This window comes from Melospiza melodia, chromosome 3 (genome assembly GCF_035770615.1).
Source record: "Melospiza melodia melodia isolate bMelMel2 chromosome 3, bMelMel2.pri, whole genome shotgun sequence".
Taxonomy (NCBI): domain Eukaryota; kingdom Metazoa; phylum Chordata; class Aves; order Passeriformes; family Passerellidae; genus Melospiza; species Melospiza melodia.
The window spans coordinates 103,673,753-103,688,649 of NC_086196.1; positions in this window are offsets into that span (position 1 = coordinate 103,673,753).

Sequence of the window (14,897 nt, forward strand, 5' to 3'; positions counted from 1 at the left end):
CTGCTGGTCTTGGGGGGCAGGAGGGCAGCGGGTGTTCATTTGCTGTCCAAAATAAATCGTGTTGTTGTCATCATTAGTGCATTTCTTTACCTTTTCTGAGCTTTTGCCTCCTTTCAGGGTAATCCTTTTGTGTTCTTTCTCAGCCATAAATAGCATTTTGCAGGGGGGTAAAGTAACCTAAAAAATTCAATTACAGCTCCTGTGGCAGACCCCTGGACACGAATGCTGGCTCTTTTCTATGGGAAACAAAACTCACACCCCGGTTTCCTGCTGTCATTTTGCAGGAGGCATTTGGCACTGCCAGGGCAGCCCGAGCTGTAGGTGGTGGTAGGTGGGGTCTGGGACACATTCTGTGCTGTTGGGAATTTGAGGAGGTGGTAGCCCACTCGGTGCCAAAGGCCCCTGGATACAAATGCTGGCCCTTTGCGGTTTTAAAATAACCACATCCCCCAGTGTGTTGATGCCAGTTTGGAGGAGGCATTTGGCACTCTGAGGGCACCCTGAGTTCTTGGTGGTGGCAGCATTGGTCTGGGAGAGATCCTGCACCATTAGGAATTTTAGCAGGCAGAAGGCCACTCGGGGCCACAGGCCACTGGGCAGGGCGCAGGCCCCTGAACATGAACCCCAGCCCTTTTCCATGGGAAACAAAACTCACCACCCCAGTTTCCTGCTGTCAGTTTGCAGGAGGCATTTGGCACTGCCAGGGCAGCCTGAGTTGTAGGTGGTGGCAGGTTGGTTCTGGGAGACATCCTGTGCTGTTGGGAATTTGGGGAGTACACCTGGCTCCTTCTCTCCTCATTGTGTCTGGCACACACAGGAACCCAGAGCTCCTGCAGAAACCATCCCAGCACTCAGTGGGAGCAACTCGTGTCCAGTGCTCACACAGAGCTCTGGTGTCCAGCACTGCACCTCATAGGGATGAGGAACTGTTGCAGCCCTCTCTGAAGGAGCTAAGGTGTTGGAGAATTTTGCTCAGACATGGCTTGAAGGAAAAAAGGCCATGAAAATATACAGCTGATGGAAAAGTAAAAGGCAGCTGTAAGCAGCTAATTCTCAAGCCTGTTTCTCAGGCACGTCTCTGTAAACAGCAAGAGTTCTCAAGCCTGTCTTCAATAACAAGTAAATATTCTGTCCTTGGCTGGTATGGGCAAGCAAAAATAACAAACCACAGGTATTGAAAAGAAAAAGAGGGGTTGGTGTTTGATCTGTGACCAATGATGAGCTCGGGTTTTGCAATATGCATGAACTTAATTAACACGATTATAAAAATGTGCATGGTTGATCAATAACTGAGAGTTCGATGCCGATTCAAAGGATGGGTTGTCTCCCTTCGCTTTCAACACTAAGGAGTTTGACCTTCAGATCAGCTCCTTCCCAGCTCTTGATTTGCTGGCCTGGGGGAGCTGCTGCTTGTGGCAACACTTGTTTCACAGCTGACAGCCCTGCTCTGCTGGCCAGCAGCCATTGCAGGAGCTTGTGCTGGTGACATTGAAGCTTTTGGATCTTCCTAAGGAAAGCTCAGGGCAGAACTTGTCAGAAGAGCACTGCCTGGGCGATGGCTGTGACATTAAATCATTCCTCTGTGCTCTGTGCCACACACAGTAAATATTTGAGTGCTGCTCCAAAAATTCCTCAAATCAGTCAGTTAAACCATAACAGAACATGATCTGGGATGTGTAATCTCACTTTAATTCATTGAGCAGAAAGCTGCAGGAGCACTGCTTGTGAGCTGTGTGTCTAACCTAAGTGACCTTGCCACCAAGAACGTAAAAAAGAGGGGAGAGATGGAATCAGCAGCACAAGGATCTGCATTGTGATACTCCCACAGGCCTGAGGACAGGGCCCACTTCCACTGGGCCTTGGCTTTTTAGCCTCCATCAAAACTTGGTGCTTCAGACTGTGGTGGTGAATGTCCCCGGCCTTGTGCGGCCCCAGGGTGATCTGGGAAACGCTTGTCAGGCCTGGGCCTTGCTGAACAGCCCCTGGGCTCAGCTCCTGCTGAGCTTAGCAGGGACACGGAGCGCTCCCAGGAGCTTGTGCTGTCTAACGAGCTCCTGGGGTGTCTGGGAACAGCCTTGGAAACCACTTTTCTTGCCTGAATGGCATGGCATCCTTCTCCTCCCACTTTCCAAGACAGGCTGCTGACCCGCAGTGCGGCCATGAGGAAGCATTTTACGGCTGAGGCCCACTCTCTTGTGGCCCATGAAGAGCGCTGCAAAGGAGGCCCTTGGAGCTCTCCTGGAGCACAGTGGCTGCCAGCAGCAACCTCCCTCTGAGTGGGGCCTCTCAGGGGCAGCGAGCTCTCAAGTTTGCTGCACTGGCAGGATCACTGATCAGCAATGGATCCTGGGCCAAGAGCCCCACTCCTGGAGGCTCCAGTTCAACCACTGTTAAGCTGGAGTGCTGTTAAGCTTTTAGGCCATATTCCTTTTTAGCCTTGTCCTTGCTGTCCCTTTGTCAAAAGCACCTAAAGACACAGACACAGACACAAACACTACTCAGAATGTTTCTCGTTTGATTGACTGAAATTTGTTTGTTGCTATTGCTATTTTTTTCCTTCTTGTACTTTAAATGACCTGTAAGCAATATTGTGAATGTTGCAAATGACTTTTCCAGAGAGTATCTCGGATCCAACTTCATCTCTGTGTGAGGTTCAGCCATGTTCACCTATTGCTTAATATTCAATCTGGCTTTTACTGAACCTTGCCTGGGAATTTTTAAGCAATCTCAGATACTTGTTTGTAGCAAGCCTTGGGAGCATGAGGGGTAGGGATGATAGTGGAAAGCAGGACAGTGACTCCAAAGGGATGAATTTAACTGTCCATTGTATTACTCTTCTATTTCTTTCACTCTAATAAGCCCAGCCAAGCTTTTCTTGGAGGCAGAATGTGTGTGGGATGCACTACAGCATTGTCCCATAGCTCTGGGATGAATGGCACCCAGGCTGGAGTGTAAATAGATTTGAGGAATCCTTGTCACTTCTCATTGGTCTCAAAGTCCACTCATCCTTCTGCAAACAAGTTGCAAACAACAGAGCTGGACTGCTGTCCTGGGTAAATGTACATACAGATGGCTTTTCCAAAGCAGTGCATCATTTCCTAGTGATATACACAACTTCTTCTTGCTTATGAAATTGTGGCTGAAGACACCTGAGAGCCAGATCTGTGTGAGATTGCAAAGGAGCAAAGCTTTGCCATTTGGGCACACTTCTCTTTGTTTCTTTGCTCAGACCTTTGGTGAGCACAGAGCACATCTAGGTAGAAAACTTCTGACTAGACAGGATCCTTTGTATCCATTGTGCCCCAAACATGTCAATGTGTGACCCTGTTACAACGGCAAGTTAAACCAACAGCAAAAATGACCCAAAGAAAACGTGGCAAAAGAGGAAGAGGAGATGCGCAGTGAGGAAAGGATGTGGTTAGACAGTGGCACTTCGAGTGAGCTGCACTCCCATAATCTCAAGGCCAGCCCGTCATGGTTGCACATTCTCATTTTGGTTTATTTCAAGTTAATTTCTTTATTTTTTTTTTAATCATCAAAAGAAAATATATGCAATTAAAAAGATGTCATCAGAATTTGAAGATACAATCAAAACATTTTTTCAAAACTACATCTAAATATCAGAATACTAATCCATCTGCAATTCTGAAGCCTAACACATAAATCCTATTCTTCAAACACTTCCGACATGCAGCAGCTTCTTCCTGAGATTGGAGGATAGAGAGCTCTTCTGGATGGGAGACAAGGAAAACATTGTAAGGGTCCAGAGAAAACTTCTTGATAATACTGTACTCAGTCAGATCTGCAAAGGGGAGGCACAAAGGATAACAGAGGCTGCAAAGCAAACCTAAAGTATCTGAAGCTCCATATTTCATGGCCCAGATTCCTTGGAAACTTCTAAAGAGCTGCACAGGGAAATATGCTCCTGCTGGCAGACACTTGATGCAGGCCAGGGGAAAACCCTGAGCCACTTCCCCAGAGCTGCCACAGGCACAGCCTGGCCTCTGGGCTGCCCTAGGACAGCAGGGAGCCCAGAGCCCTGTGCTCTCCAGCAATGGCTCAGCTGCACATGATGCTTTAGCTGCTCAGTTGCTTTAGGTTTGCATTGCAGGCTATGATCCATTTTGTGTCTCCACTTTGCAGGCCTGACTGGCTATCCTCTTGCCAAGAGGTTTTTCCTGGCCCGTCCATCTGTGCTCCTTCCCTCCAAGCCATTGCTGCCTATCCCCAAGAGCTCTCTTTCTCCCATGGTAAGCAAGATATGCAGTGGAGAACAGGAGAGTGGGAAACCCAGCATCGGCTGGGATGAGGAGATAGAAGGAAAGAGCTCACTTCAGAGGGAAAAGTATATAAGGTAAGGAGAGCAAGTTAAGTCCGGTGCGGTAAATTTTCAGTTTATGTGCTCTTGGCAGAGCTCTGAGACTTTTTGCCCTGACAGGAACTGACCCTTTCAGTCAAGTTAGAACAGCTCCTGATTTGGCTCTTCAGCTGGGCCAGAAATGATGGGATACTAACGGTGAGTGTGCATCTACCCCAGTGCCTCCAGCCCCATTCCTGGCCATGGCATGGGGGCCCTGGAGCAGCTTGGGCAGGCAGAGAGCTTGCAGAGAGCAGCAGGGCAGGGAGCTCTGCTGAACTTGCTAAATGCCAGTGAGCCTGAGCTGATGGATGTGTGGGAGCTGGAGAGCAGCGAGCATGCCAAGAGCTCAGCAGCATCTGGGCTCAAAGGCTGCTGGGGAACAGTAGGAGGGAAGGGCAGCAGCAGAAGAAATGAGGGCCTTGAGAAAAGCAGGTTTTGGCATCCTGCAGAATGGCTTTGTGGGGCCATGGCTGGAGATCAGCAGTGGCTGTGAGCCACCTTAGGGGCAGGGAGAGAACAGGGATCTAAAGCCACTGCCATGCCATCCCAAAGGGCAGTGGAGGCAGTGGCACCCCAGACATGTGGATGGCAGCTATACATGTAGCCACATTTCCAGGGAAATTAGTGCTCAGAAATGTGGGACATGGTCTCTCCCTCACCAGTTCCCTTTGCATTCTGCTTCCTTTCCCAATCAGCTCCATCATTTTGACTTGTTTATTCCTGCCAGGTGCCAGTTGAGGGCATATCTAAATGTCTTGAGGCATGAATGAGGGCAAGGCAGGATGCTTGATCTGTGCACTGTGTTTTCTTCTTTCCAGACCTCCTTGAGTTATTCCAGCGGTGGGGAAATGAAGAAGGGGTCATTTGGAAAATCTTTGATCCCCGTAATTTGAGCTGCAATCTGTAGAAATTTAGCAAAAGATCTTGGACATTCAGAGCATAAAAGTAGAAAAAAATGCTTTTGAAGGAGTTTTCCTTGCTAGTGAGTGAGTTTCTACCGTCAACCAATCCAAAAGTGCCACCATCACGGCAGAAGATGGAGGCCCAGAAGAAGGAGGAGAAAGGCTGGAAATGCCCAGATTCCTCCATCTTGCCTCCTGAATCCCCATTCTAAAAACTTCAAAAATCTATTTTTCTCTCCGTGATAAATTCACTATCATTCTACTTAAACTTTCATGGCTTGGAAATCCTCATACAAGGGTGGTAATTTTTTCCATGGGTCAAAATCAAAGGCACAGGGGGTCTTGGGCAATATGCCGAGGTCGCGGAGTCCCCTGGGCAGGGTCTCGAGTCCTCCAGGGCAGCCAGAGGAATTTCCTGGCTTCCAACAGGTCACTGGGTGAGCCCCAGACAGGGCTCAGCCCTGGGCATGGTCAGCACAAAAGTGTTTCTGAAGATCCCCATGGGCTGAGGGGAGCTCTGTGCTGCCACATCCTCTATCCATGTGCAGTGGGGGAAAGGCGGGTTGGTCATGGCCAAGATTCAGTGACCACCCACAGGAAAATTATCAAAGATTAGGAACAGGCCTGACTTTAGCAGGCCACAGCTGTAAGCAAGGAGAAGAAGAGGGCTATAAAGGAGTGGGATGGCTGGGTGAGAAGGGCACTGGAGTCAGTTGGCTGCTTTGTGAAGAAGAAAGAGTCAGTGCTCTGAGGAGTTGCCCAGGAGACAACCCCAGGAAGGTATGGACCTTTTGTGATAAGGGGACAGCAGTATGGAGCTCCTGCAATAAGATGACAACACAGGTAAGGTTTGGCTTTGGAGCTCCTCCTGGGGCAACTCAGGGAACTACTCCGATGGGTTCAGCTCCAGAACAAGCAGGGTTGATGCCAGCTCGCCTGTTGCTGGACCGTTTGGTGGGCAGAGTAGGCAGATAAGGTGTCCAAAAAAGTAACAATTGGCTCAGCTGCCACCATCAACTCTGAGAGCTTTGGCTGTCCTGCTCTCCCTGCCCCACTCCTGCTGTGTGGGCTCCTTGCTGCTTCTTCCACCAGGCCCTTGGGAATGAGGGACAGCTGAGGTTGCTGGATGGCTCACATGTCCTTGCTGGTGTTACCCAGGAGAGGAATTCATGTTGACAAAAACATGCTCTCTCAGTGCTCTCAAATGCATCCTGCAGCAATGGCAGCATCATTGCAACACTGCAGGCCTCCTCACAGCCACTGAGTTATCTTCAGGTTGAATTGTATAGTGGGCTTTTCTGTGATCCATTTGTTTTAATGGAATATTCCTTGGGTGTGCTTCAATTTTCCCCCTAGCCTAGTCCCAAGACAGGGCTTCAGTCTTCTAATGAGGTCAAGAAGCTACTGTGAGATTCAGAGCAAATGGGAAAAAAGAGACCCTGGTGACAGGTCACTGACAATTGTAAAGAGCAAGAGCCATCCCTCCCTGGCAGGCTGCCCTTTTCTCCCTGTGTTCTGTCCCACCAAGAGGATGGGAGATAACGCAGTGGCAGATCCCTGCCCTGAACTGATGAAAGGGGACTTAATTTACCAGTGTGGTCTTGACACTGCAGAACAGCATGAGAGTGATGACTTCCCTCCTGCTCAATGCACTTCCAAACCTTAGTGATAAACTTGAAAAAAAAAAGGACCTGAGGATTCATTATCCTTTGGATGAAAAAGAAGACAAACAGCACCTATGTCTCAAAGTTTCCCTTGTTTAATACCCACAAATAGTTTGTCTGATGCACTATCTTCCATCAAATAAAAAAAAAAGTAATTTTCTTGAGGTTAGTCTCCTGTTTTCAGAGGAAAAGTAAAAGGAAATGATCACCTCTGTAGATGGGAAAGCAGAGGCAGAAGAAGGGCAAGAGAACTGTTCTGCAGAGCTGGAAAAGCATCACATCACTGATTATGACAGTAGTAATTTTACCCCAAGTCCTGTAACTTTGGGGGCAGACTAGCTACTGATTCAATGAGCAGGGGAGATATCCATATTGCTGCTCGAAATGTGCTGGACAAATCTGTCACTCATTTTGTTATGTATCTGTGTACCTACAGCAGGAGTCAAGTTTAGAAAATCCTTTTTGTCTACCCATAATTCTTTGCATTAAAAGAAAGAAAACAAGACACCTTCACAGGCTCTTTCCCTTAGCCTCAGGATTCAGGGCAGTAAAGGATGGACTTAGTCATCATTAGCACAGGAAAAAAAAAATGTTTTAGATTTATTCCCTGAAAGAAAGCATTTGGCTCTTTATTTAAGGCCATTTATTTATTTATTTAAGGCCCTTCTTTTTGATGAGATTCTCCTTAAAATCTCTGGCATTCTTTGCCCAGAGTTAGCCACGCTTGCTGGAGGCATTGAGCTCTCAGCAGTAATTCCATCCATGAGTGTTGTGTCATTTAGTTGTAAACAGGAAAGGCAGGAGACAGTGCCTACCAGAAGGAGCAAGTCTTGGGAAAAGCCTTTGGAAATGGATACATAAAAAACCCCAAAGACCTGAAACCCCCATCACAGGATCCATGTGTTGTTTTTTATTTTTTTTGTTTGTTTGTTTGTTTGTTTTGGTTTTTTGTTTTGTTTTGTTTTGGTTTTTTTTACAATTTATTTTATTGGTTTTTCATTTATTTATTTTATTATTTAAATTAAATGTTCCTAAGTTACACAATGTACCAAAGTTACGGTTTTTCAGGCAATTCACATAATTTTGGACATTTTGGTAATTTATGTTTGATGAGTCCTGACTGTTAATTTAGGGTTGAGTGAAGGGAGGAAGACATTGTACTTGGATGTTTGAGCAGACTAAAGCAAACTTACCCCATTAGGTACTAAATCTTCTTAGCCCTGAACCCTGAGCTAGAAATTCAGCTACCAACAGTGAGATGAAGAAAAAAGTCTGAGAAGACAGCACAAAGAAACATTGGGAAAGATTCACTCCTGTTATGGGCTAAAGCACACAAATGAGATAGCCCAGCAACTGATTTCTGGAAAGCAGCTGGCCAAGGTGGGATATCAACAGGCTGGAAATCTCATTTCTATCTTTTCAAGCAGATGCTAGCTCATCTCCCTATCCCAGCAAAGAAAGGTTATTTGTAGGCCCTGCTCATTTCTGAGAGCTGGAGATGGCACTGACAGCTTTGTGCCATACCAAGGCTGTCCAGAAATGCCATTTTGGGAAGCACTAGGCTTTATAATTAGTTAAGCTCTGTGATCCCCACTGGGGATCCCAAGGCAATGAGAATGTGCCAGTGATACTTATTTCTGCCTCATGAGAACTGAGAAGTCAAGCAGGAGTGCTCCAGAAACTATTCAAGAAATCTGTTGCAAGCCTAAATAAAAGCTAAACTCTCCCTATGAAATCATTAGATAAGATCTTCATCCTCCTGAGAGGAAAAGCACAGGAGAAGGTGTCCCATGGGAGAAGCTCAAGGCACATTGCCGGCAGGGAGGGTTGATACCTTAGATCATTACTTCTCTCTCATCAGCAGATCCATTCAGCAGGGACGAAAACCCCATTTTGTGACGGCAGTCCTTTGTCACACTCTGCCATGAAGAGGAAGGGCTGTAAGCAGCCTGCTTAGGACAGTGCCTGCTGTGAAGTGACCCCAAGAGACAGCCCTGGCTGGGAAATCCACAAACCACATCGTTCCCATTAACTTTTCTGTAGTGAGAGTCCTATGTTTTGGATAAGTGGGTCCCAGCTATTCTAAATGACTTATAGCTGAGAAGTCCTAAGTTGTGCAGAAGATGTGGCTCATGAAGGTAGCTGGGATAAAAGGGGTGATCGAGAGCCCAGGAGGGGCTTCTGAGAAACCATGAGGAACTACACTCCATGGAAGAGAGAAAAGCTACGTGGTAGAAAACCACCAAGAATGCATGGACGTTAAAAATAAAATAACAACAGGATAGGACTCTAGAAATATGAAATACAACAGTTGGTGACCCTAGTGTGATGGAGTTAGGCAGCCTGAGAGGAGCTGTGAAAGAAAAAAAGTGGTAGCTCCAAGGTAGAGAAGGCAGCCAGAGGGAGAGAGAGCTGGGGAGGAAGGGGAGAAAAGCACCAAAACCCCAACAAGTGAGTGTGTGGCTGTTGGCTTTAGGTGCAGGGCAGGCAAGACACCCCGAGGGAGAGAGGAGCTGGGGAGGAAGGGGAAAAAAGCACCAAAACCACAGCAAGTGAGTGTGTGCCTGGTGGGTTTAGCTGCAGGGCAGCCCAAAGGAGAGAGGAGCTGAGGAGGAAGGGCAAAAGTCCCAAAAACCATAAGAAGTGAGTGAGTGGCTGGTAGGTTTAGGTGCAAGGCAGCCCAAAGGAGAGAGGAGCTGGGGAGGAAGGGGAAAAAAGCACCAAAATCACAAAAAGTGAGTGTGTGGAAGTGAGTGTGTGCCTGGTGGGTTTAGCTGCAGGGCAGCCTGAGGGAGAGAGGAGCTGGGGAGGAAGGGGAAAAAAGCACCACAATTACAACACGTGAGTGTGTGGCTGGTGGCTTTAGGTGCAGGGTCAGGGCAAGCAGGACACTCGGAAGGAAAGAGGACCTGTGAAGGAAGTCGAGAGAAGCGCCAAAATTCTAACACATCATTGTGTGACTCATGTCTTTAGGTGCAGTGGCAGACAAGAGACCTGAGGGAGAGAGGAGCTGGGGAGGAAGGGGAAAAAAGCACCAAAACCTTAACAAGTAAGTGGCTGGTGGCTTTAGGTGCAGGCCAGGCAAGACACCCCGAGGGAGAGAGGAGCTGGGGAAAAATTGGAGTAAAGGACCAAAATCCCAACAAGTGAGTGAGTGGCTGGTGGGTTTACCTGCAGGGCAGCGCGAGGGAGAGAAGAGCTGGGGAGAAAGGGGAAAAAAGCACTAAAACCCCAACAAGAGAGTGTGTGGCTGGTGGCTTTAGCTGCAGGGCAGGCAAGACACCCCGAGGGAGAGAGGAGCTGGGGAGGAAGGGGAAAAAAGCAGCAAAACTCCAACACGTGAGTGTGTGGCTGGTGGCTTTAGGTGCAGGGTCAGGGCAGGCAGGACACTCGGAAGGAAAGAGGACCTGTGAAGGAAGTCGAGAGAAGAACCAAAACTCCAACACGTGAGTGTGTGGCTGGTGTCTTTAGGTGCAGAGGCAGACAAGAGACCTGAGGGAGAGAGGAGCTGGGGAAGAATTGGAGAAAAGCACCAAAACCCCAACAAGTGAGTGAGTGGCTGGTGCGTTTTTAGCTGCAAGGCAGGCAGGGCAGCCCAAAGGCGAGAGGAGCTGGGGAGGAAGGGGAAAAAAGCACCAAAACCTTTACAAGTGAGTAAGTGGCTGGTGGCTTTAGGTGCAGCCCAGGCAAGACACCCCGAGGGAGAGAGGAGCTGGGGAAAAATTGGAGTAAAGCACCAAAACCCCAACAAGTGAGTGAGTGGCTGGTGGGTTTACCTGCAGGGCAGCCCGAGGGAGAGAAGAGCTGGGGAGGAAGGGGAAAAAAGCACCAAAACCCCAACAAGTGAGTGAGTGGCTGGTGGGTTTAGCTGCAGGGCAGGAAGGGCAGCCCGAGGGAGAGAGCAGCTGGGGAGGAAGGGGAAAAAAGCACCAAAACCCCAACAAGTGAGTGTGTGGAAGTGGGTGTGTGCCTGGTGGGTTTAGTTGCAGGGCAGCCCGAGGGAGAGAGGAGCTGGGGAGGAAGGGGAAAAAAGCACCAAAATTCCAAGAAGTGAGTGTGTGGCTGTTGGTTTAGGTGCAGGGCAGGCAAGACACCCCGAGGGAGAGAGGAGCTGAGGAGGAAGGGGAAAAAAGCACCAAAACTCCAATACGTGAGTGTGTGGCTGGTGGCTTTAGGTACAGTGGCAGACAAGAGACCTCAGGGAGAGGGGAGCTGGGGAAGAATTGGAGCAAAGCACCAAAACCCCAACAAGTGAGTGAGTGGCTGGTGTGTTTAGCTGCAGGGCAGCCCGAGGGAGAGAGGAGCTGGGGAGGAAGGGGAAAAAAGGACCAAAACTATAACACGCCAGTGTGTGGCTGGTGGCTTTAGCTGTAGGGTCAGGGCAGGCAGGACACTCGGAAGGAAAGAGGACCTGTGAAGGAAGTTGAGAGAAGCACCAAAACTCTAACACATCATTGTGTGACTGGTGTCTTTAGGTGCAGTGGCAGACAAGAGACCTGAGGGAGAGAGGAGCTGGGGAAGAATTGGAGAAAAGCACCAAAACCACAACAAGTGAGTGAGTGGCTGGTGGGTTTAGATGCAGGGCAGGCAGGGCAGCCCAAAAGAGAGAGGAGCTGGGGAGGGAGGGCAAAAGTCCCAAAAACCACAAGAAGTGAGTGAGTGGCTCGTGGGTTCTTAGCTGCAAGGCAGGCAGGGCAGCCCAAAAGAGGGAGGAGCTGGGGAGGGAGGGGAAAAAAGCACCAAAACCTTAACAAGTGAGTAAATGGATGCTGGCTTTAGGTGCAGGCCAGGCAAGACACCCTGAGGGAGAGAGGAGCAGGGGAGGGAGGGGAAAAAAGCACCAAAACCTTAATAAGTGAGTAAGTGGCTGGTGGCTTTAGGTGCAGGCCAGGCAAGACACCCCGAGGGAGAGAGGAGCTGGGGAAAAATTGGAGTAAAGGAACAAAACCCCAACAAGTGAGTGAGTGGCTGGTGGGTTTAGCTGCAGGGTAGCCCGAGGGAGAGAAGAGCTGGGGAGGAAGGGGAAAAAAGCACCAAAACCCCAACAAGTGAGTGTGTGGAAGTGGGTGTGTGCCTGGTGGGTTTAGCTGCAGGGCAGCCCGAGGGAGAGAGGAGCTGGGAGGAAGGGGAAAAAAGCACCAAAACTATAACACGCCAGTGTGTGGCTGGTGGCTTTAGGTGTAGGGTCAGGGCAGGCAGGACACTCGGAAGGAAAGGGGACCTGTGAAGGAAGTTGAGAGAAGCACCAAAACTCTAACACATCATTGTGTGACTGGTGTCTTTAGGTGCAGTGGCAGACAAGAGACCTGAGGGAGAGAGGAGCTGGGGAAGAACTGGAGAAAAGCACCAAAACCCCAACAAGTGAGTGAGTGGCTGGTGGGTTTACCTGCAGGGCAGCCCGAGGGAGAGAAGAGCTGGCGAGAAAGGGGAAAAAAGCACCAAAACCCCAACAAGTGAGTGAGTGGCTGGTGGCTTTAGCTGCAGGGCAGGCAGGGCAGCCCAAGGGAGAGAGGAGGTGGGGAGGAAGGGGAAAAAAGCACCAAAACTCCAAGAAGTGAGTGTGTGGCTGTTCGTTTAGGTGCAGGGCAGGCAAGACACCCCGAGGGAGAGAGGAGATGGGGAGGAAGGGGAAAAAAGCACCAAAACTCCAATACGTGAGTGTGTGGCTGGTGGCTTTAGGTACAGTGGCAGACAAGAGACCTCAGGGAGAGGGGAGCTGGGGAAGAATTGGAGCAAAGCACCAAAACCCCAAGAAGTGAGTGAGTGGCTGGTAGGTTTAGGTGCAGGGCAGCCCAAAGGAGAGAGGAGTTGGGGAGGAAGGGGAAAAAAGCACCAAAACCTTAACAAGTGAGTAAATGGATGCTGGCTTTAGGTGCAGGCCAGGCAAGAAACCCCGAGGGAGAGAGGAGCAGGGGAGGAAGGGGAAAAAAGCACCAAAACCTTAATAAGTGAGTAAGTGGCTGGTGGCTTTAGGTGCAGGCCAGGCAAGACACCCCGAGGGAGAGAGGAGCTGGGGAAAAATTGGAGTAAAGGACCAAAATCCCAACAAGTGAGTGAGTGGCTGGTGGGTTTACCTGCAGGGCAGCCCGAGGGAGAGAAGAGCTGGGGAGGAAGGGGAAAAAAGCACCAAAACCCCAACAAGTGAGTGAGTGGCTGGTGGGTTTAGCTGCAGGGCAGGAAGGGCAGCCCGAGGGAGAGAGGAGCTGGGGAGGAAGGGGAAAAAAGGACCAAAACTCCAAGAAGTGAGTGTGTGGCTGTTGGTTTAGGTGCAGGGCAGGCAAGACACCCCGAGGGAGAGAGGAGCTGGGGAGGAAGGGGAAAAAAGCACCAAAACCCCAACAAGTGAGTGTGTGGAAGTGGGTGTGTGCCTGCTGGGTTTAGCTGCAGGGCAGCCCGAGGGAGAGAGGAGCTGGGAGGAAGGGGAAAAAAGCACCAAAACTATAACACGCCAGTGTGTGGCTGGTGGATTTAGGTGTAGGTTCAGGGCAGGCAGGACACTCGGAAGGAAAGAGGACCTGTGAAGGAAGTTGAGAGAAGCACCAAAACTCTAACACATCATTGTGTGACTGGTGTCTTTAGGTGCAGTGGCAGACAAGAGACCTGAGGGAGAGAGGAGCTGGGGAAGAATTGGAGAAAAGCACCAAAACCACAACAAGTGAGTGAGTGGCTGGTGGGTTTAGCTGCAGGGCAGGCAGGGCAGCCCGAGGGAGAGAGGAGCTGGGGAGGAAGGGGAAAAAAGCACCAAAATTCCAAGAAGTGAGTGTGTGGCTGTTGGTTTAGGTGCAGGGCAGGCAAGACACCCCGAGGGAGAGAGGAGCTGAGGAGGAAGGGGAAAAAAGCACCAAAACTCCAATACGTGAGTGTGTGGCTGGTGGCTTTAGGTACAGTGGCAGACAAGAGACCTCAGGGAGAGGGGAGCTGGGGAAGAATTGGAGCAAAGCACCAAAACCCCAACAAGTGAGTGAGTGGCTGGTGTGTTTAGCTGCAGGGCAGCCCGAGGGAGAGAGGAGCTGGGGAGGAAGGGGAAAAAAGGACCAAAACTATAACACGCCAGTGTGTGGCTGGTGGATTTAGCTGTAGGGTCAGGGCAGGCAGGACACTCGGAAGGAAAGAGGACCTGTGAAGGAAGTTGAGAGAAGCACCAAAACTCTAACACATCATTGTGTGACTGGTGTCTTTAGGTGCAGTGGCAGACAAGAGACCTGAGGGAGAGAGGAGCTGGGGAAGAATTGGAGAAAAGCACCAAAACCACAACAAGTGAGTGAGTGGCTGGTGGGTTTAGATGCAGGGCAGGCAGGGCAGCCCAAAAGAGAGAGGAGCTGGGGAGGGAGGGCAAAAGTCCCAAAAACCACAAGAAGTGAGTGAGTGGCTCGTGGGTTCTTAGCTGCAAGGCAGGCAGGGCAGCCCAAAAGAGGGAGGAGCTGGGGAGGGAGGGGAAAAAAGCACCAAAACCTTAACAAGTGAGTAAATGGATGCTGGCTTTAGGTGCAGGCCAGGCAAGACACCCTGAGGGAGAGAGGAGCAGGGGAGGGAGGGGAAAAAAGCACCAAAACCTTAATAAGTGAGTAAGGGGCTGGTGGCTTTAGGTGCAGGCCAGGCAAGACACCCCGAGGGAGAGAGGAGCTGGGGAAAAATTGGAGTAAAGGAACAAAACCCCAACAAGTGAGTGAGTGGCTGGTGGGTTTAGCTGCAGGGTAGCCCGAGGGAGAGAAGAGCTGGGGAGGAAGGGGAAAAAAGCACCAAAACCCCAACAAGTGAGTGTGTGGAAGTGGGTGTGTGCCTGGTGCGTTTAGCTGCAGGGCAGCCCGAGGGAGAGAGGAGCTGGGAGGAAGGGGAAAAAAGCACCAAAACTATAACATGCCAGTGTGTGGCTGGTGGCTTTAGGTGTAGGGTCAGGGCAGGCAGGACACTCGGAAGGAAAGGGGACCTGTGAAGGAAGTTGAGAGAAGCACCAAAACTCTAACACATCAT